Source organism: Ovis aries, chromosome 15 (assembly GCF_016772045.2).
Source record: "Ovis aries strain OAR_USU_Benz2616 breed Rambouillet chromosome 15, ARS-UI_Ramb_v3.0, whole genome shotgun sequence".
NCBI lineage: Eukaryota > Metazoa > Chordata > Mammalia > Artiodactyla > Bovidae > Ovis > Ovis aries.
Genome location: NC_056068.1, coordinates 24347448 through 24370671, shown reverse-complemented (window position 1 = coordinate 24370671; position 23224 = coordinate 24347448). Strand labels below are relative to the sequence as shown.

At 47.3% G+C, this 23224-nt stretch overlaps 1 protein-coding gene across 3 annotated transcripts in view; it reads right to left on the bottom strand.

Annotated features, from left to right (window-relative positions):
* Positions 1–23224, bottom strand: part of ZBTB16 (zinc finger and BTB domain containing 16) — a 202833-nt gene that overhangs the window by 136393 nt on the left and 43216 nt on the right. The window lies entirely within an intron of this gene.

Below are 23224 nucleotides of genomic sequence, written 5' to 3'. Positions count from 1 at the left end.
GCGGCATCTAGTTCTCTGACCAGGGATCAAACCTGGGCTCCCTGCACTGGGAACACAGAGGCTTGAGACACCAGACCACCAGGGAAATCCTGCAACCCCACTCTTGACAAAGACAAAGCTGGGACCACTCTCAGCAATAACACTGAGCTCTCTGATTCAGACAGGAAGGGCCTCACTTCCTGCTCTGTGGGCAAGTTTCTGGGACCATCCACACAGGACCCAGCTGAGTCGGCCGGCCCTCATCCTGAGAAGGCCCTGACCCTGCAAAGACCTATGTTGACACCCACGGCCACCACCCCAGTAACCTGACCTGTCCCCGTGGGGAGGAGCGAGGCCAGGGGGACAGCTGCCAGGAAAACTCCGCGTGGATACCGGACCAAGGAGGCTAGAGTCACGAGGCTGCCGGTTTGTGGCCCCCTTCTAGGGATTTCGGGGCAGAGCAGTGGATTCACCTCGCTTTAAGAGCAGCTGGGGCAGAGCTAGCGTTAGATGAAGACACCATCCACACCCGGGCAGAAGGGAGGGAGTCCACGAGACCTCACAGAAGCACCAGTTCGGAGCCAGAAAGATCCTAGAAACGGCAGAAGCTGGGGGTGCAGCCTGAGCAAGCTTTCCATCTCACTGTGAGGGCAGCGGGGGGGTGGGACGGACACGCACTGCGGTCCTCTCCTTTCACCCAAAGGACAAGTGTTTGTGTGATCCCAGGTCCAGCCCAAAGGCAATGGCAAAACCTCTCCATGAAAAGGGATACCTCGTTCATTCTGTTCTTCTGTTACTTCTTCATGAGAAACAAATGCATTTGTGGAGTGAACTTCCTTGATTTCAGGTTTGGCCCTGAAAGACCTCATTTAGCCGTCTGAAGCCCAAAGGGCTCAAAGCAAGGAGCCACTTCAGCAATGTGCACCCTGCACCCTTCCCATCACCCAAAACCAGAACAGGGGAGCAGAGGCCACTGGTCTGCGGAGGACCAAGGAAGGCGGGGGTTTTTCACCTCCTACTTCCCTACCATCTCCTTCCTGCAAAGCAAATGGGTCCACTTTCTGCAGTCTTGCCTGAGCGGCAAAAATGAAAACACGGGTGACATCACAGGGGAATGGTGGGAATCCTGGCACTGCCACCTGACAGCTATGCGACCTTGGGGGCATTGCTCAATGACTTTGGGCCATGGCTTCCTCACGTCCAGAAACAGTAATCCCACCTACCTCCAGCTGCCAAAAGCATGAGATCAGGAAAGAAACCCAGGGGCAAGAAGTTAAAAACCGGTAAACTCCAAATTGGAACAGGCGATATGCAAGTTCTCTGTGTCATTCTTGAAACTCGTCTGTAAGTTTGAAATTATTTCATAAAAATAAAACACAGATTAGGTTTCCTTAGGGGAAGAGCTCTTTATATATCTTTGTATTGCTTCATTTTCTTAAAAAAAAGTGTACGTGGTTCCTGTTTTTTTTTTTTTTTTTTTTTTTAACTGGAACAAAGTTTTCAAGGGAAATAGGCAGATGGGGAGGCAGAAGGTTCAGGACTTGCGCCTGGCGCAGAGCACGGTCAGCAAGGGTTAGAGCCTTGCAGTCCCCTCCCCTTGGCCACCCCCTGGGCTCTGGATGAGCCTGAACACTCCCCCAGACACGTGCAAGCTCCCTGAGGACAAGAGACACAGCCTCCCTCTCACTCACGACCCCCCTCCGCCACGGCCGCTCGAGCCGCACTCTGCACTGGGGTGGTCATTCAATACCTGGGTCCATCTGACAATGAGAGCAAGTGAGAGGCTGGAGCAGGTGTGCCCGGCGGAGTCATTAAGGACAGAGAGATTTTCATCAGCCTGGCTTGGCTTAACTGTCTCCTTCTGGTGTGCGCATCTCAGGTTTCAGGGACGTGGCCAAGACACGCAGATTTGCCCGTGGCTGAAATGGTGCGGCCTCTCAGCGCCGTGGGCTCAAGGGGTTAATGTTTGGGTATTCTCTCCTCTCCCTCCATCCCCTTTCCCAAATGACCGGCCCTAATCCCAGAGCTTAGCAAGGGCAGCATTCCAGAACACCTCAGTTCCGGACCTTGTTTGGTAGGAGGCTGGGGGAAAGATGCCGGGAGGGAGGGGAGAAGCATTGGGGACAAGAATTCTGTTGCTGGCTGCTGCCTCCTCAATCATCACAGCCGCGAACACACGGCTGCCAGAGCCCACCTTCTCACAACTCTGCTGGAAGCGCTGGTGGTACTGACGTATTAAAAAAATAAAGAAGGCTGTGTGCCTCCCCACATTACCTGACCCCGCAGCAATGTGCCTCGCCTAACACTCACAGTAACTGGGAAACTGACCACGCATGACATGGATTCCTGGGAGTCACAGACAGAACCAAGCTCCCCCGTCAGCCCCAACCATCTCCCCCAAATAAGTGACCTTAAAGGCAGAATACATCTGCAGAAACCCTGCTGAGATTATTCATATGTTTTGTGATTCCTAATTCAGAAATAATCAGTGGTTCCGGGTTCCAAGTTTAAAAATATATTCATCATCTGGTCTCTGCAGAAGCATGTTATCTCACTGGCTTGGAAGGCTCCCTGCACTGGTCTGGCAACCTCAGATCTGTTTAGCCATAGGTGACAAGAGTGTGCGGTCCCATGTCACCTTTTTCATTTTATTAAAAGCTCTTATTTTAAGGCCATTGGCAATAAGAGAGTCTGAATACCTCTGGATCATAGAGCTAAGAGGCTGGCAAACTGGAAACCCAGCTCTTTCTTCACAGCTCCTCTGAGGCACAGAGAACCCATGAGCGTGAGAAATGGAAATTTATCCTTCATTCAAACTCTGTGTGTAAACCAGTACGGACAGCAGCTGATTACAGTGTGATGAGGGGTGACAGGGGCCCGGGGCCGTCCTCAAACATTCTTGCATTCCTTCTCCAGAAAGTCCTCTCTAGCTTTATAGAGACATATACGTGTGTATATGTATGCATACGTGTACAGAGTACATCATATACACACACGCATATACACACAGGCACGCATATACACACACAGCAGAGTCATCCACCCCAAAGGTAGTATACTGACAATGAGGTTCAGATTCTAATACGGCATGTGGGGCTGCCTTCACAATGTATTCAGCCTCTCCATCTATAGCAGTCTCCTTCTAAGAGCCTGATAAAGCTTCCTTCCAATCTGCTGGACTCAAGGGTGGAATCTGAAAGCCATGCTATACTTAGATGACTGCCATGGACTGAACTGTATCTCCCTCCCCACCGCAAGTGCCTATGTTGAAGCTCTAGCCCTCAATTTGACTGTACTTAGAGATGGGACCTTCGGAGAAGGCGATGGCACCCCACTCCAGTACTCTTGCCTGGAAAATCCCATGGACGGAGGAGCCTGGTGGGCTGTAGTCCATGGGGTCACAAAGAGTCAGACATGACTGAGTGACTTCCCTTTCACTTTTCACTTGCATGCATTGGAGAAGGAAATGGCAACCCACTCCAGTGTTCTTGCCTGGAGAATCCCAGGGACGGGGAAGCCTGGGAGACTGCTGTCTATGGGGTCACACAGAGTCGGACATGACTGAACTGACTTAGCAGCAGCAGTAGCAGCAGAGATGGGACCTTAAGGAGGTAATCAAGGTTAAATTAGGTCATACAGGTGGGGCCTTCATCCCACAGGATTAGTGCCCTTATACAATGAAAGACCAGAGAGAAGCTCCCTTGCTCCCTCTTCTCTGTCTCCCTCTGTCCCTCTCTTCCTCTCCCTTCCCCTCTCTGTCTCTTTATCTTCCTCCCTCTCTCTCTTTCTCTCCCTCCCTCTCTCTCTGCCATGTGAGGATACAGCAAGGAGGTGGTCATCTGAAAGCCGGGAAGAGGGCCTTCACCAGAACCTGACCATGCTGGACCTTGGACTTTCCAGCCTCCAGAACTGGGAGACAATAAATTCTGGTCAAAACGCCCCAGTCTGTGGTGTTTGGTTACGGCGGCCTGAGCAGACTCAGACAGGACCCCTTACCACAAGGCCTTCGGTGAGTGAGCAGCCAAGGGCAGACACCTATGCAAAATGCAACAGATTCCCTCTCTAGAGTCTGGGACACAGACAGGAAAGTTCAATTAAGTCCTGTTACAGGTAAACCTGGGTGGGAGTCCTGGGATGGTCATCTTCAGACCACCCTGAGGGCCACAGAGAGATAAAAAGGCACCTAGGTGCATGGGCTGAAGTGAGGCTGAGAAAGAGAAACACTGCCCAGGTTTCCGACAGCAACTTTCAGTGCTGCTCACTTGCCTTTCAAAGGTGGGCTGTATCCCTACCCTCAGGCACCATGGAACACTCCCGTGTTATGACAACAAATAGTCTTGTTTATTTTAAGCCGGCACAAATCTTTTTTTAAAGCTACAGCCCAAAAAAAGCCCTGAGTAATAAACACGAACATAGACACTGAGGTCTTTAAGAGCCAAAACAGTGTCTTCTAGGTGTTTATTTAACTGCCCCACCCCCACAGTAAATGCCCACATTCTACAGAAACCAAAGGGACGAGTATCCACTGAACTGAAACCAGGTCCATCTGCCAAAAAAACGCCTCTTAAAGAACCAGAAACCAAAGATGGCCCAACGCAAGCTTCAGACAAAAGTCAGTCATAAACAACAACTGCCTCTTTGCTCGGCCACAGATCTTACACAGACTCTAAGGATGCCATCTTTTCTCATCTTATGTGCCTCACACACAGGGTGTGCATTCAGAAAATGAAGAATAAAAGGCCGTTTCCATTTCTGATCCCACCCTCTGCCAACCATACCAGGCACACATCTGCTGGAAGAAATGGTTGCTATAGAAATCACCATTTTTGGAACAGGCAAACCCAGTGTCTACAAAGAATGCAGCCATCTCAGTCCTCGGTGAAATCTGTGGTCTTGGTGCTCAGCAGAGTCTTAGAGGACAGCCAGTATCTTGCAACCAAACTGACCAAAGCCAAGGTCAAGACACCTCACGTCTCTGAGAATCTATCTTGACAGCCCAGCGTGAAGAGTTGCCAACTGGAGCTGAGATTGTGTGCAAGGACCCTCCCTTGGGAGTAGAGCCAAGTCCAGAGATGTCTGTGAAATGCTATAAAACTGGAAATATGACATATGGGTGAAGGCTTGGAATCTGGGATCAGACAAGTCTTGGTTTCAAATTCAGGTTTGACCACTTAGAGACCCTGTAGCCTTGAGCAAGTGAGTTACCATTCCATGTCTCAGTTTCCTCATCTGTAGAATGGAGATAATAATAATCCGTAGTTCATGGGATTATATAATTATGATTAAATGTGATAACGTACGTGTGTGTGCGTGTGCATCCTAAGTTGCTTTAGTCATGTACAGCTTTTTGCAACCCTATGGACTGTAGCTCGCCAGGCTCCTCTGTCCATGAGATTTTCCAGGCAAGAATACTGGAGTGGGTTGCCATTTCCTTCCCCGGGGGATATCACCGACCCAGGGATCAAACCCACTTCTCCTGCCTCTCCTGCACTGGCAAGTGGATTCTTTACCACTGAGTCACCTACGAAGCCCAGCAATGTCTACAGCATGTTTGCTAAATAGCCACACTGCCAGCCAGAATTAAGAACCAGACGATCAGGACAAAGTCCGTAATTCGTGGGATTATATCAATCGCATGAACAGTCAAGACAAAGAGCAGAGTCGTGGATTTCATGTTCTGATTTGGTGAGGGCCACCCTCCCCATCTTATTTCCATTCTGGAGGCTGACTAGGATTGCCAGGACATGGGTGCTTGCATCAGAAGCGGTGGTCTTCTGGGGTCAGCTCACACCACTGTGCACCTCTCCCCCCAACTCTGCCTCCACGACTCTACACTCTCACCTCTCTCTCTCCTCTTTAGTCGCTCAGTCGTGTCCGACTCTTGCGACCCCACAGGCTGTAGCCTGCCAGGCTCCTCTGTCTACAGAATTCTCCAGGCAAGACTACTGGATTGGGTTGCCATTTCCTTCTCCAGGGGATCTTCCCGACCCAGGAATTGAACCCAGGTCTCCTGCATTGCAGGCAGATTCTTTACCAACTAGACTATGAGGGAACCAGCGCTTCAAATCAGTCAGAGTGGGAGTATTTCTACCATAAAAATTAGAAACGCTACAAATCAGGTGTTGTTCCTCTTGTAGAATTGTCCGTTAAACATTTCCTAGCATGTCAATGGGAGAAGGCAATGGCACCCCACTCCAGTACTCTTGCCGGGAAAATCCCATGGATGGAGGAGCCTGGTAGGCTGCAGTCCATGGGGTCACTAAGAGTCAGGCAGAGTTGAGCGACTTCACTTTCACTTTTCACTGTCATGCACTGGAGAAGGAAATGGCAGCCCACTCCAGTGTTCTTGCCTGGAGAATCCCAGGGATGGGGGAGCCTGATGGGCTGCCGTCTATGGGGTTGCACACAGTCGGACATGACTGAACCAACTTAGCAGCAGCAGCAGCAGGTCAATGAAAAAGCTCCCTCACCAGGCAAGTGGGATCTGAGATTTTGTACCTAAGACTGTGCAATCCTAAGGTTTCTCAGGCAGGATGTCACAGGACACAAGGACTGCAACTGGGCATCCCTGAGAAGGGATCTAGTTTTCCTAGTTTCCTAATTTCATTTAGCTTTCCTCCACCCATCAGACTGTGGGGACTGGCTCCCTGATGAGATGCCGTCTCGGAGGGACTGAGGTTACACTGGTTCTCAGAAAAGGGAAGAAAGCCCTGAAGGATGGGCAGAAGATTTAGAGACGAGGGCTGACAAGGAGAAGGGACCCTTGGGTGCCTGCTGGTCCTTCCCTTTTTCATCTTTCTTATTCAATTCCTACACTTCACCAGAGCTCCAATTACCATCCCCATAATCCACAGACTCTGTCAAAGGTTCTCAGGTCCCAGAGAAGGCCCTGACTTGGTTCCTACCAGGACACTGCCACCCTTTAGAGCTTGTGATCAGGATGAATAAAGAACTCATCCAAAGAGATGCCAAGGAAGAATGCCAAGGAACGCAAACTTGGTGGTTTCTAGGGGTGAACATGTAGTGGGCATCAAGAGGGTACTACTGCAGTCCATGGGATTGCAAAGAGTCAGAAACAACTTAGCTTTGGACCAACAACAACACACCAAGAGGGAGAGGAATTGAAGAAAGTGAGACAAATCAGAAGGAAGCTTTCTCCCATTTCAGAGTATAGCAACTTGCAGATACAAAGAGAATTCCGTTTTAAAGGATGAGATCAAGAATGGACTATGCAAAGGAGACAGCGTGACCCAGGGGAAGAGGAGGCCTAGGTTCAAGGTGAACAAAGCTGCAGGGCCCCTAAGGAAGTCTGGTGGAGGGGACAGCTCTCCATCACCTACGCCCCACCAGATGCTCTGAACCGCAGCCCCACTCATTAGCAAGTGCTGGCTCCACCCCCAGAGTCCTGAGAGGACCCTGGAAACAGAGGGGTTTGGGGGTGGCTCCAACGGCTCTCTGGTCCCAGGAAATTAGAGAAAGTCTCTGCTGGCCTCTCAGCAGCTCCCCTCCTGGAAAGGCCCCAGAAAGCCACCTAACTCATTCCACTCCCTCCAGGTCTGTCCACAGGACTCTATCCTTCGTATCATTGTGACGGAAGACTCTAGTCTTTCTTCTGAGAAATCCCTCCTCCAAGGAAAGCTGCTCCTCACTCCAGAGGGAACAGCCCAGGCGATAAAAAGTGATCCTCACCAGCACCAGGCATGGCGGTGGGAAGGCTGGGTGTCAGTCAAGGTCCCCGCCCTACGCTCCCAGCTGGGTGACATCAGGCCAGGCACGCAACCACTCTGAGCTTCACGCTATTATCTGTACCCCGACCTAACAATACCTACCACTGACCTCTCGTGACGATTAATAAAGTCTGGTTTTCAAGGTACCTGCACAGGGACTGACATAAACATTAGAGGAGAGGCGGTGCTTCGGCTGCCGTTGAAACCCACACTCCGCATCACTGGAGAGACCCAGGTGGGCCCAGACAGAAGCCCCCCATCACGCTGTCCAACCCGAAACTTCTGTGGCCCCACACCCCTTACCACGCACACAGCCCTGTGCAAGCTCTCTCTGGTTTTGCGGGAAGAGAGACTTCTGTACCATGCAGAAACACAGTGGAGACTGAATTAGCGGGTCCCTAGCAGGAGTTCTTCCCAGGAAATCCTACAGGCAAGCCCAGGCTTCCCAGAGGAGAAGGCAGTGATGGAGCGTGAACAGGCATGTGCGTGCACACGCTCACTCTCACATACTCTCTCCCACACACACCCTCTGTCATTCACTCACATATATGACCCCCTGCATCCTTCATCACAAAGGCCAACCTGAAATGTCAACTGAACTCCAAGTCACCGTCCAAGTGACCCACGCTTCCCTCTCCTTCACTGTTCCAACCTGGAGACAAGCAAGACCACGAGAGCTCAAAAACACACTACAGACACATGCCTCAGGCTCTTTTTTTTTTCTTTAAAGAAACACTATTCTCTTCCTAACCCCTCACTCAAGACTGACTCCTCAGTCAGAACTATGAGCTATGAACTTCAATGAGACTATGAAGCAGGAAGCCAAGCTTCTGGTTGCTTCCTATCTCTGGACCTACGTTTCTTCAGGGAAGATAACAGCATGGTCTCCAGGTTCTAAGATTCCATGATATACATTCAAGAATTAGTCAAGATTACCATAATAATAGCTTTCCCAGTGGCTCAGGGGTCAAGAATCTGCCTGCCACACAGAAGACACAGGAGACATGGGTTCAGTCCCTGAGCTGGGAATATCCTCTGCAGGAGGGCATGGTAACCCACTCCAGTATTCTTGCCTGGAGAGTCCCATGGACAGCGGAGCCTAGCAGGCTACAGTCCAGTGGGTCACAAAGAGTCAGACACGACTGAAATGAATGAACACACAAGCACCATAATAATGACGATAAACCTTACCAAAACTCCAGTCTGTCTTCTCCAGAATCTGTGGATTTTATAAAGTCATCAAATATGTAATAGATTCAACACTAATTTCAGACACACACCTGGGGTCCTGTGATAAAGTCTGGTGTGTCTATACAGCCAAGGACTAGAATTTCAGAGTCGTGATTTCATCAGTCACTAACTATAAAGGATTAATTAGGAGCAAGGGAAGAGCCCATGGCTCAGGAATCCAGACCTAAGGAAAATATCTATCTCTGTTCTCCAGATGTCAGCACACACACGAACAAAGGTCTTTGATGAAAACACTTCTCATTATTCAGGGGACTCCAAAAATACTGTTTTCTGCCATGGAATTGAGATACTTCTGATGCTTATGTACTCTAAAGCATCATCAAAAGTCAATAAACACAACTGAGTTCATATACAGAAAACTTCAACTTGTCAAAATATCTTTCCTTCAAGACCCACTGCAAATACACAGACAACTTCTGCATGGTTTTTCCCCAAGATCTCTTCCAATAGCACGTTCAAAACATCAACTTAATTTTTCCACCCAGAATTTCTTTTATATTCCCAGCAGTCATCCAAGCCAAAACTCAGGGGTTTCTCCCAACTCCCTCCTCACAATCCTGCCCAACCAAGACCTGTCCACCTCATCCGCCAGCTGCCCTGTTCCCTCCACCTCCCTGCTGCTCTCGTAATTCAGCCTGCACTACTTTGCCAAAAACCACTCAACAGGCTCCTAAGTGGTGCCCCTGACTCTAAACTAACCCCCACAGATCCATCCTCAATTCTACACTTGGCGGACTCTTGCTAAAATGTATTTCCTATTATTTCACTCTCCTGACTGAACGCTTTCAACACTTTGCCCCACATGTACAGAATAAAGTACATGTCCTTTTGCTGGCAAAGTCCTTCCTAGTAGACTCAACATCGCCTGCAACCACGGCCTCTACCTACCTCATCACACATCTCAAGCTCCAGTGAAATCCAGTGGCCTGCAGTTTTCTGGTCCTCCTTCCCCTGGGTCTTTGCACATGCTGTTTCTTCTACCTGGAATGCCCTGCCCTCTTGCCTAACTAGTGATCTTTCTCTCATCTTCCCAAACTCCGCTCAGATGTCACGTCCTCCACAAAGTCTTACCTGCAGCCTCTCGCAAAAGCACAGCCATGGCTGGCCTCCAATCCCCCTATACTAGGCTCTTCACTTTATCACCATTTATATTATACTCTAAGGGATCGGTGTGTCCCTCTACTAAGTTACAAGATTCCCGGCAACAAGGACTATTTCTTTGGATGCCTGTATCCCTACCGTCTGTTATGTAGCAGAACTCAATAAATACCTGTTGAAAGAATGAGTCAGATGGGGCCACACTGGTCTTGGAGCTTCCAACGCATTTCCTAATTATCTTAGAGAATGTGTTTTAACTCTGTCTTCTATTACAGCCATTTGTTACTAGTTCTAACCCCAAATTATGAGCAAGGAAAAGGCTTATGCTTCACTATTACCTCTCCAACAGAGCCAAACACATCTAGTAGGTATTCAGTAAATATTTGATGAATTGAATAAAGTGAGTTCAAAGTGACTCGCCAGTGGAGATGTAACTTTAAACACACACACACACACACACACACACACAATGTTCAATCACCTACTTAGGAGGCCCTGAGAGGTTTCCAAAGGTCCAAATATCCATCTTCTGAGCTGAGGGTTACAGAGGGTCAGATTCCAACCTGAGAACGAGGAGTAATTCAGCAAAGCTGAAAAGGAAGACTATACATTGCAGGTCAATAGCTCCCAGGTATTAACACCTCCCTCTACCCCTCACTTAAACACATGCATGGAGACTCTTGTTTTTTTCTTCTAGGTCTTTCTGCCCCCAATTTCAGCAAACACACACTTGTATACACCACCCGGAAGTTGGAAGTGAAAACGCCCCGGGCAAGTAAAAAAGAAGACCATGTAAACCCATCTCCAAAATATTCCCAGTAGTTGTGATCCCGTGGCACGCGGGCAGGGTAGGGAGGGGATGCAGCCTGAGGCCCAGCGCTCTGCACACACACGTGAAAAACCAGCATGTATGTGCCCGCACATGTGTACCCTGGGAGCCTGCGTGGCCAGCCCCTGCCTGCCTCCCCGCCTTTCACCCTCCCTTCCTCCGGGAAAGATAAATTAGCGGCCTGTCAGTAGAGGACAGCCACAGCAGTTGTGTTTCTGTAAAGGGGCAGTGGAAGTGTCTTTGATTAATGAAACCCTAATACGCGCCTGTTAGACAACGTCTCTTCAGCAGCTTTGAAGGAAGACAGATCCTTTCCAACACGCTTTAAAAATAAGAGGAGAAAGTCCCAGCGTGCACCCACCACCCGATCAGGTACGGGACCCCCGTTCCCAACTCCAGCTCCCAGGAGCACGGCCTGGGGCTGCCCCGGGGGAAGGGCATCGAAAGCAAGGGGTGGGACCCACTTCTCTCCCCGCAACAGAAGAACGTGGGACTCGCGCCTGCTCACTAAAAGCAACACCTGCCCATGTGCTGAGAGTCCTCTTGAAGTCCCAACAACAGACATCAAAGCTGATGCTTGGGAGCTGAGATAACAAGGAAAGGGAATAAAAAGGGGGGAAGGGAACAATACCCACAAAAAGTCTACCTCACCTTTGACCTCCCGAGAAGCGGCAGACCCCAAACACTTTCAGCTGGGCTGGAGGGCGCACCCGCTCTCCACTCTGGTCACATCCTCATAAAAATGCAACCGTCCCTTTTTCTGGAAGGTCTTTTTAGAGACAGTAGTACAGAGCTTCAGCTCCTTGGGTGAGGGTACAGAAACTGAAGGGGTCCTGCAGGCTTTCAGCGATATTACACCCTTACACAGCTTGGTCCTACCTCCCCTTTAACAAAATAAGGAAAAGAAAGGAGGGAGGGAGGAATAACCGCGTGAATCTGTGCTCCTGAGATCTTTATTTCTCTGCCCCTCTAGCCCATCAATGTGGAATGATCAGCAGGACTTCTATGAAATGCAGTTCAGGACCAGAACATTCTAGGGAATACATTAACATCCACCCTGACTTCCACCCCAAGTCTTGAAAACTAGCATATATTCTGTAAAATAACATATGTTCTGTTTCTGGAAAGAACTCTGATAAGAACTGAAGCAAACATTTTTTATAAACACTACCGCTTAACTCAGCTCCCTGCACCTTCTATAGCACTAAGGCTGGAACTTGGCAGCAAAGACACAGATCAATCAGATGAGAGAATATAATTTTTTTTTTAATATTCCAAATATTCCAAGGTCTAAAGAATGATATAATAAGCCACTCATATGGAATGAAGTCCCCCGTGGGTCTTTTCCCAATCGGATTTTCCCTCCCAAACCCACAACCCAAAGTAACTTCTCGCATCAATTTCCTGCCTTCAGTCTTCATTATTCTGTCTTCCAACATTTACTGGTTCCCCACTTTGTGGCAAACATCATGCCAAGTATTAGGAACACATTCTCCAGAAATCATCTCCAATTAGAATATCAGGTTACTCTAGACTCTTAAGAGTATTTATAGTATGTTCTACTCATGGCATTTCTACTTATTTCCTGAAAGTATGTCATGGAGACAGAAATAGTATTCTTTCTACTGAATCACCTGGAGATTATAAGACAGCCAACAGGGAGAGTTTTTCCGTAACAATTTTATCCCTACCATCCATTACGTCCACTAATAAACCAGCTTTTTAATAGAAAGAGAGCAGGAGCTTAGTCGCTTCAAGTACTTAAAACTAGACTAACCTCATATCGATTAAACAACGTTTTGTTGAATGACTAATAGAATGAATAAATGAATATACAAGTAAAAGAATTAATGCCAGGTTTCAAGCGAAGACTATCTGGATGACAAGACAGCTAACTCTAGCTGCCCCAAGAACCTCAACAGAGTTGGCTCTGAAAAAGACACCCCTAATCTGCTTCATTTAGGGAGAGGAAATGAAAGGGTGGGGAATAAAAGCAGAACGGGGGTCAACTCAGAAGAGCCATCTCATAGAATGTCTGCATTCTGTAACCCCTTTTCCCAAACAGATCTCAAACCAGAGAATACCTCACGAGGGCAAAGATCATGACATTTCTATCTGCCCTCCATCACTTCTCTCAAAGCAAAACACTTGTCCGGTGCTCTGGGAGAATAAAAGGTCATGATTAGATGGGTTTTAGATTGGGAATATCCTGAGGTCAGCGTGAGCAGCTCTGAAATTCCTTCTTCTCTTCCTTTTTGTCCTCCCGAAACTCCAACCAGGTTCCAAATCAACACCTCAACCTTACTCATGAAAACAAAACGCATGCAGTGTTAAGCCTCCAGGCCCCGGAAGCCTCTGGGGAAGGCTACACTGGTCTCAGGACAGAGTGTAGGAAAAAGGAATGGATAAAAGTTGGTCTGTCTGGTAAATTGCTTACTCATAAATAATTATCGTACAGTGCCTGATGAAGAAAGTGAAGAATTTGAAGACAAGACGGAACAACAGAAAAACGAGCTCTCTGCTCCCAAGTTAAAGTCTAAAAAGGAAGGTTAGGGAGACTTCCCTGGTGGTCCAGCGGTTAACACTCTGCACTGCCAATGTAGGGGGCGCAGGTTTGATCTCTGGTTAGGGAGCTAAGATCTCACATGCCACAGGGCTTGGCCAAAAAAATAATAATAATAATAATAAAAATCAAAGTTAAAAAAGAAAAGAAAGCAGCCTGCCCTTCTGCCTCTAAGCTAAGTAACTGAAGTCGCTCAGTCGTGTCCGACTCTTTGCAACCCCGTGGACTGTAGCCTACCAGGCTCTTCCATCCATGGGATTCTCCAGGCAAGAGTACTGGAGTGGGTTGCCATTTCCTTCTCCAGGGGGTCTTCCCGACCCAGGGATCGAACCCAGGTCTCCCGCATTGGACGCAGACGCTTAAACCTCTGAGCCACCAGGGAAGCCTCAAGTATCCAAAAAAAAAAAAAAAAAAAGGAAGGTTAGATATGCAGAAGTATTTCTGTCAGAACCTAGAAAGCAGTAGGTCCTTTGAGAGGTCAAAATAAAGTGTATGGAAACAGAGGTGGCTTTATGGAGTTTTTATTTTAAAAGCCTCGGCAGGAGAGAAAACCAGGAGAGAGAATGGGGTGAGGCTGCCTTCTGTGGACGGGCAGCTCGTAGGTAGGAGTCCCTTCAGCGCGGGAAACTTCCATGAGGCAAGTACGCGCTGAAATCGCCAGAACAACACTCCCCTTAGAGAAAGGGGGCCTCAGATGACCATGGATTTCTTTGTAGGAAAAAAATCAACCTTTTGTCTTCACCCTCTCTCCTCCTTCCCTTTCTTCCCCTCCCCTCTTTCCTGCCCTCTCTGTTTCAGTATCTGAATGCTCTACAAATCCAAACTTTAAAACACGACCATTGAAGGCTTTATACGCCCCACTCTATAGGCATCATGGTGACATTTTAAAATTAGATTAATTACAGGGATTTCCCTGATGGTCCAGTGGTTAAAACTCTGTCCTTTCAATGCAGGGAGCATGGGTTCAATCCCTGGTCAGGAAACTAAGATCCCACATGCTGTGCAGTGTGGCCAAAAAATAAAATTTAAAAAAAAAATTAAATTAGATAAATTACAAAAATGGTATATGATATAAAAGGAACCATAATCAGAATTACAGGACAAATGATAAACTGGAAAAACATCTGCTACGCCTTTAACAAATAAAGGATGAACATTTCTGATTTATACAGAAAAAGAACCAACAAATATAAAGGAAAAAGACAAAAACCCAACAGAAAAACACACAGAATGTTTAAAATTTTGATGTAGTCAAATATATAAAGATAAAACTCTATATACCTCAGGTTTTGTATATGACCTGTTGAATACATACATATATAATTTATATATATATAAAATTTATATATATTATTTATATATATTATATATAATATATATTATTTATATATTTATATATATTATTTATTATATATATATAGTTTATATATATATAAAATTTAAAATGTATACTTCCCCCAACACTGAAGAAAACATATCTGACAAGTGCTCACAAAAGAGAAATTCTTTACTGATGTGGGTCTAGAAGCCTCCAAAAAGAGTTAGGGTAAAGAGAAGAGGAAAAAATGTGTCTCAACAGCAGCCAACAAAAACACCAGAGATAAATAAATTCAGCATGCTGGCATCTGCAGACCCGGAAAAACTAGGCTACAGATTAAATTAATTAGGAAAACCACCCACAGCAAACCAAAAGCACCGGGAAAGGGAGACAAAAGGGGAAGGAGAGGCTGAGCGCTGTCAAAACAGAGGTGTCAGAAGAGCCTGGGTACAGCAACTCCTTGGGAACTTCAGACCATCGGGACATGGTGGTCTTGGTCCCATTCATAATGTTTGCCTTGGCTGAGGTTCTAAATCACAAAAACATCTGTATAGAAGGAAGCCACTGATTTCAGTGAAATCATTCTGGAAACTTTTCACATGTTGCGAGTCATTTCAGGAAAAGACAACGCAGTTCGTGGTATGCACTGGATGCAAGAATGATGTTGTCAACAGCTCTGGCCAACTTCTCTCTTCTCTTTTGGTGTGAAAGCACAAGCAGGGGGTAGTGTTCAGAGACGGAGAGGGGAGGAGAGAAACAATTTAAGGAGCATAGGCAATTATATAGGTTGGTTTTAATTTTGAAACTAGTACTTAAACACCAATGGTATTGCCTTCAGCTCTCTAGAAACAACACTGTAATTAGGTTCACTCAACTTAACTTAAAACATGTCCAGTCATTAAAATTTTTCTTGATCCAGCCAAGTTATTGCACACACACAATCTCTAAGCCAAAAGTACATCAAGTCCCATCAAGAAACAGCAAACATGCTTTTCAGAAACCACGCTTGCGTGTCATGGCCTTCTTTAAAGATAACGTTCTCACGATTAATTAATTTATGATTAGCCCCTCCCCCAACATGCACAACAGGTTCTATGCAAATTCTTGAGCTTTTAAATTATACTGTTAATGAAAGCAAATAAAGGCAGTTAAAAGGCAATTTGCTCAATTGGTGTTAATATTTAAGCACAGCATGTGTAAAAAACAAGATCACAGAATTCAGTTTTTACCAAGAAAACTTTAACCCAACTTCATTTCCAACAGATCAGACAAGTTACCAAGAATCAGTTTTTTCCCCCTACCCTTCAGCATCAGGTAATGAGGCTTTTTATTAAGTAAATATTTCACATTAACCTCATCAGTTTCTAGCACTTAGAAATTCCAATCTATAAAATCAAATCAGCTTAATCATGTTTAGATTAGAGCCTGCATCCCAAAGGCAAACTGAATTGTTTATATCTCCGGTCTCCTAGGCACACTCAGGCACCAAGATTCCAAGGTGTGAGAACAGGAACTTTCCCACCACCTCACAGATCTTGAGGTCTTTCCTGTTGCCTGATTCTTAGTCCTAGAATCTGAACCAGTGAAACCAACCCACCGGTCTTGGCATCTCTGCCAACTGTTTAAAACCAGCCTCACACAGAAGTCCTAAAAGTTTACCAGCCAGGAAAGAGCAGCTGCTGTGACATTGCCCGGAGCGCACCTAGACTCTCGCACACAAGAGGAAACTATCCAGGTCAGACTTCTAACATCTACTGTCCCCTAGGAACCCCAGATGACTGCTCTGGGGGGTTTCTGCACACAGGTTGCTACAGAGGTTTATGACCAATCTTCCACTTCAAGGTTGGAGTGAGGTACCAGGATCTCCCAGAAAGCCTGAGCCCCCTAAAGGAAGAGGAAGAAGAGCTACTCGGGAGGCAGTAAAGAGGGTCAGCCTCTCTGGGATGTGGAGGCTCCCTGCCAAGAGCCCTGAGACCACCCCCAGCTCACACATATTCACCTAACTCTGCCAAACTCTCCACACTCCTTCTCCGGGAGTCTAGTGCCCATGAAGCATAGCATTTCAAAGAGTACAATTCTGAATATGATGTTGCAGGCCTTTAAAGTACTTGAGGGACTTCCCTGGTGGTCCACTAGTTAAGAATCTGCCTTCCAACGCAGGGGACATGGGTTCGATCCCTGGTCGGGGAAACTAGATCCCACATGCTATGGGGCAACTAAGACCCGATGCAGCCAAATGAATGAATACATTAAAAGAAATTTTTTTTAATAATATGGTACTTGAATTCGCAGGTTCCCCCAGAAGTCCTCGTGGGGCCCCTGCCAGCTCCTGCCTGGCTCATCCGGTGCACTTCTGTACGCCTCACTGCTCCGCCCAGCTGGTCAACTGAACCACCGTGGCCTCAGCGTCTTATCCCACTGCCTAAGAGAACCGGCCAGGTCCGCCCTGCACCAGCTCCAGGGAGGCTGGACCTGCTCTGCATCAGCCTGGAACGCACCGGGAGAACAGCCCCCGCAGACAGTCTTGTCTCTGAATTCAGTCACTAAATCTCTCCCCACCCCTCCTTCCTTTTCCTCCCTCCCCTAAGCCCGCTCATCCCCAAACCATTTCTATTCGATTAAGGGGACTGGCCACAGCAAGGATGTTTACATTAGGCTCACTTCCAGGCCATAACCCGTCCTGAGGGAACACATTCCTAATGGGGCAATGGAAAAAACTATGCAAAAAATCTGGGCCTCTCTGTGCTCCCAACCCCAGCCTTGGGGCACTCCATCAACCTCCAGGTCTCCCCAAGAGTGAGTGCCACGGCCAGGGCAGCGGGGGACAGGGCCTGGCGTCAGGGCCTGGGAGGCTGGGGAAGCTGCAGACATTTTCAGTCTAGCGAAGACTTGGCCCAGCCAAAGATGTCCCCCCTCAACACACAAAGAACTAATCTCACTCACCACAGCATTATTTCTGGAGAAAACAGCATTTTCCAGAAGGCCAGTTCAGGACTGGGACAAAGTTCTTTAGAAAAACTGCCACTTTCAAATGGAGAGCTAATGAAAAGACAAAGCTAAATCCACTAAAGAAGGAGCAACGATGCTTCCTAAGGATGAGGACATGCCCCATACTCTTCCTGCCTCTGCCTTTGTGTGTGTGTCCAGTCACTCAGTTATGTCCGACTCTTTTTGACCCAAGCGTTGTAGCCCCCCAGGTTCCTCTGCCCATGGGATTCTCCAGGCAAGAATACTGGAGTGGGTTGCCAAGCCCTTCTCCAGGGGATCTTCTCAACCCAGGGATCAAACCCAGGTCTCCTGCATTGCAGGGGGACTCTCTACCGTCTGAGCCACAGGGAAGCCCAACATGGAAGAGGATGACCTATGTGCCCATCCACAGTCCCCACAGGGCACAGACTCACTGGAGAAGAAAACACAGAAGATGCATAACTGCAGTTTGGCAAAGCTAGTTCTGTCCGGGTGCCCACGTCTAACCATCAACTCTGAAGCCAGACTATCCCAATATTCACAGAGAAAATCCAAGGCATTAGGAGCACAGGCTAAGCAATTAAGACAGACCTGGGTTTGATTTCCAGACACCCAACTTAAAAGAATGGGCTAAACAGTCTAATCTCTTTGAACATCTCATGTGTACACATGAGGTTTCCCATCAGTAACACCAGGATGCCAAAGGTCTGTCGTGGGGACTGAATGAAGTAATGTGATGTGGACCCAACACTGACCTCAGAGCTCATTGCACCCCAGGGGGTCAACCCAGGGGAGCTGCCTCCATCATGCCTAGGGAAATCAGTCACCACTACCAGCTACCCTCCTCAATCCTACTGGCCATCTCCTAATCATTGAGGTGTCCTATAGAGTGCTGAGTGGGGAAGGAGTGGGCGGAGGGGGAAGGAGGGAGATGAACTCAAAGGTTCGTCGTGATGTTAAAGTGAACTCCTTCCAGAACAGCAGGCAGGGAGCTATGACGGAGGAAATCCATGAATAAACACATGGACCTCAATTCCATTCTAAAAATCAGAGATGTACTGTGACCACTTCCGTAATAATAAAATCTGGCTCACTGATTCATGCTGGGCTTTTTTTAAAAATGGAAAAAGAAAAGGAAAAAAAAGATTCCTAAGATACTGGAGATGCTAGGTGTTGTAGCTAGTTCCAGAACATACTTCCTAAGGGCCGCAAATACTTCGTACACTCAGCTGTTCTTTGTACCCTCTTTTGTCAAGAGCCTGGGGTCTCAGAGCTAAAGCTGGCACCAAAAGACCATCTGGGGCTTACAGACAGAGGTTTAAATAGCTCAGTGAATGAACCCTAGAATTAATGAATGAGAAAGCTGTACGGTCCCTATCTGCCTGTCCTCTCCCGAGCAGCACTCAAACCCTGCCAGTATCTTCTACAATGAATGCTTCCGAAGTACAAACCAATAATAAAATAATAAAGATAGGAGGTGGAAAAGGGATCCCATTACAAGGAAGGACAACTTAAAAAAAAAAAAAAACTTAGCCCCAAATCTCCTGCTAAAGTATTCTATTTGCTCCAGGTTAATTAGAAAATCTCTCTCCCCAAATAGGACAAGGAAAAAAAAAAAGTGGAACTGCACACTGTCGCCAAGCTCTAGCCATTTCAGTCCAGCACACTGTTCCTCTTTGGAAAACATCTATCTCTAAGGTCAGTTTGACCAACCGATTCTGGAATTAAGAGGCTATAGCTCTCCCAAGATGTATATGTAGACATTCACAACACACAGTGGAGGAGTCAGGGCCACACACGTAACCCCAGGGGAAGAAACAATCCTTGGGTCACTTGTACAGCTTCACAACTGTTCTTCTGAGGTGGAAAATCTAGCACTGCCCTCACTTCGATAGGCTCAAATATCACGTTCTTTCGGAAAAGAGACACCACGGGAGAAAAGATCTCTCTCCCAAGCGACCTGCACTGCTACACTCGGCAGTCGCCCGATTTATTCCCTCTCAACGACCACGCGTTTCATCACCAAGGAGGCCAGAGCATGAGAAAGCAGGGCTAACGTGAGAAAGTTAAATTAGATCTAAACACACAGTATTGTATGTAGGGTGCTGTTACAAGGTCTAAAGAGCTCTTCTCTGGACATTATCAGAACCAAAATAGGAGGGATACCCAGGCAGGTGTCCACGTGGGTGAGTCACATGATGCCTGAGGCCCCTTTCAGGACCTGGATCGTAACGCAACAGAGAAAAGCCCAAGAAGATAGTAGGTGGACAGACAGAGCGATCAGCCAAGCAAGGGGATCTCATTCAGGCTTGACCCCCATTGACAAGAAGACCGTGGACAAGTCACTGAACTCTCGGGGGCTCCACTCTCTTATCTCAGCTACAAAATCAAAGGGATTGCCAGGATCCCTCCCACCTCAGAGCTGGGTTTGCTGTTACCAGGTAAGACTGTCTTTCTTGGGGTGTATGGATGTGCAGAATTCCTATGTGTACTCCCAACCCTTCCCAAGCCCAACTGGTGACAATACAACTGTGCCTTCAAACCACCATCGCGTGGGCACTAGGCTGTAAGGGTCGGTCCAAGTGGAAAAGTCTGGGCTGGGAGGAACCAGGATCAGAAAAGCAGACAGACCAAAGACACAGGGAACTCACATGGTAAGCGAGGAAGAAGAGAGGAGAAAGAGCTAGCCTTCTTTGAGAAATCAGAGAACTGAAGACAGTGAAATCGGTAACCCTCAGGCCAATGTTCACAGGGTGAAATGACTGAAGAAACCGAGGTCAAGCATTAGGATTTTATTTCCTTTTTCATTTTTCTATATAAACCACCTTTTTTTTTTTTTTTTTAAGTCAGGAACAGAAGCAAGGTTCTTATGACCTCAAACGACGGTAAACACAGCCCTGAAATGAGCCCAGGCAGAAGGGATGAGCTGCCTTCGTTTCACATAAGAGACGGAATGCTTCATAAAGGGGCAGCCATCCTGTCACTGATGGGAGTACTTATTCCGTGGGAAGTGGAATCAGACACATCGCCAGGACCCAGCATTTTCTTCCTAACAACCCTCGGCTGTTAAAGGTTAAGACGGACTGGAGGGAAGGTGGGGGGAGGGGGGAGAGAGTAAGGGGAGAGGAAAACATTATGCAATATTAGAATGCTACTTTTATTTTAAAAGCCATCATGTGTAAAGCATTAGTGTTTTTGAAATTGCATTCTTGAGTTAATTAAATGGACAATCTTTTATACATAAAAGTGAAAGAAAGCAATTAAAAGCTCAATGAAGAAAAACTGCCTTCCCCTGGTGATCTGGGCTACCCTGATCCCTTTGTATTAACACGGAGCCAAGACAAGGGTCTCCAACACCACTGTCCAAATGTCTCTTTTATGGCCCTCTCAGTGACAGTTTGAGAAGTATTTGTCTTCCTTCTAAGTTTACCTACAAGACTGTTAGGATAAGAGGAGAAGGGAAGAGCAGTAGGGGGAGAGAAAAAACAAACAAACAAAAAAACATCATCTAAGCACAGCCAGCAAACAGGGAACCCAGAGACAGACCAGCTCTCTCTGCCTCCAAGGAAGCCTTAGAAGATACCTCACCTCTCTTTTGTCACCTCCACCAAAAAAACAGCCACACCCAATGTTTCAGCCAGAAGAATTAATTCAGAGTTTCAGGTTGCCTGGCTAGCCTCAGCTCACAGGCTTGTTGCAAGAATCAGAGAATATTCAGATCACAAGAGAAACTAAGATGAGTCACCACATGCTGCTATGTCCACCTCTCAGGTGCCAAATACCAACTGGTCTAGTCTTTAGATCACACAGACATGTCTCACCCAGGTGGGTGGATTGCTGTTGTTCAGTCGCTCAGTCGGGTCAGACCCTTTGCAACCCCATGGACGGCAGCATGCCAGGCCTTCACTATCTGTCCCTCACTGTCTCCCAGAGTTCACACTCATGTCCACTGAGTCGGTGATGCCATCCAACTATCTCATCCTCTGCTGCCCCCTTCTCTTCCTGCCCTCAATTTCCCCCAATATCAGAGTCTTTTCCAATGAGTCAGCTCTTCATATCAGGTAGCCAAAGTATTGGAGCTCTATGGGTAAAACTGTTAATTTGCCTGCCAATATGGGTCAGGAAAAGGCAGGTCTGGTCTGCAGTCTGGTGACCAACCTTGACCCCAGGGAAGACAGGAATGGCAAACTTGCCTTCTGATGGCCAAAGGAATGCAATCCTGCTACTCAGAGTGGTGGAGAAGACTCTGGTGCCTCTAAGAAGAGTGTCCCAGTGATGAAAGCAGATACTTTTCTCTTTTGTTCAGCGAGAAAAAGAGCAAGAATAAGTTAATATCCATTCAACAGGATGGCGGGCTTTCCAATGGAAACATGCTGCAGAAGCTAAATGGATGCTCTCTGTTTTGGAGGCTGGGTGAGCTGAATGCTATGATGAGATGCCTCCAGAGCCCAGGTCTTCAGATTCCCAGGCCACAAGATCTCCTACTTCGTGGCTTCTGGGAGGTCTGTCAATTTCCCTGAATTTGACAATCATACCCAAAAAGATTTTGGAACATGCATGCAAACCACCACAAAAGCACCAATTCACTCTCTCATCCCTGCTTGCCCTCTGACCTAGTATTACAGAGTGTTTTAGGAACAGGGTTGATGGCTAGCTATTCTGGGGTACTTTCTTTTCCCTTCCTGCTACGGAAAAAGACAGGTATATTAGAAGAAAAGGCTACCAAGAGATGGCCAAGTCCAGAAAGGGTGGGAAATATTCAGTCTTAGGTGAGTAGAAGGATTGAATCCTGATATCTTTCATCAGTGGTGTCCTTCGCCAGCTAGCAGGCCATGTCAACAGGCTGGCACATGCTTGTGAGGTTCTTACAGAGCTATGCTAAACCCCTCCCTAGCCTGTTTCCATCCTTTCTGCCTCCAAAGGAGGAACTCTTGTGAGGCTGAAGACAAGAACGTAGCTAGTTGCCAGTTTTCCATGCATGTTCAGCCTTAGAAGAAAATCTCAACCTCAATGTAATCCAAATGCACCCATGTAGAAAAGAGCCTCCAAGGCTACAGAGGTGCTTGCTTTGGTTTCTGCTCCCTCCCCTGTTCCTCCTTGGCCGATGATCTCAAACTGGGCACCTTGACCAAAACGCTGGTCTGAGTAGGAAGGAAGGAAGATGAGACCAGAGAAGAAACTGGCACGGATAACCCACAAATTCAATTATTCAGCCCACACACAAGAAAGAATAGCTTGTTAGATTTCTCTTTGATTCCCCAGGCTCCAAACCCACACACTGATGTCAGGGAGGGGTGCTCAACAAGCCACCGAAATGAAGCTCCTTTGTGCCGTAACACCACAGGCACCCACACCTCCCTCTGAGATAGAAAGCTCAGCACCATTCACTCCAGCCAAACCCCACTCTGTGCTGCGGCTGAGTTGGTCTTGGGCCCCAACTTGTGAAAGGAATTCAGGATGGGTTATACGTTACCTGTATCTCCACCCCACAT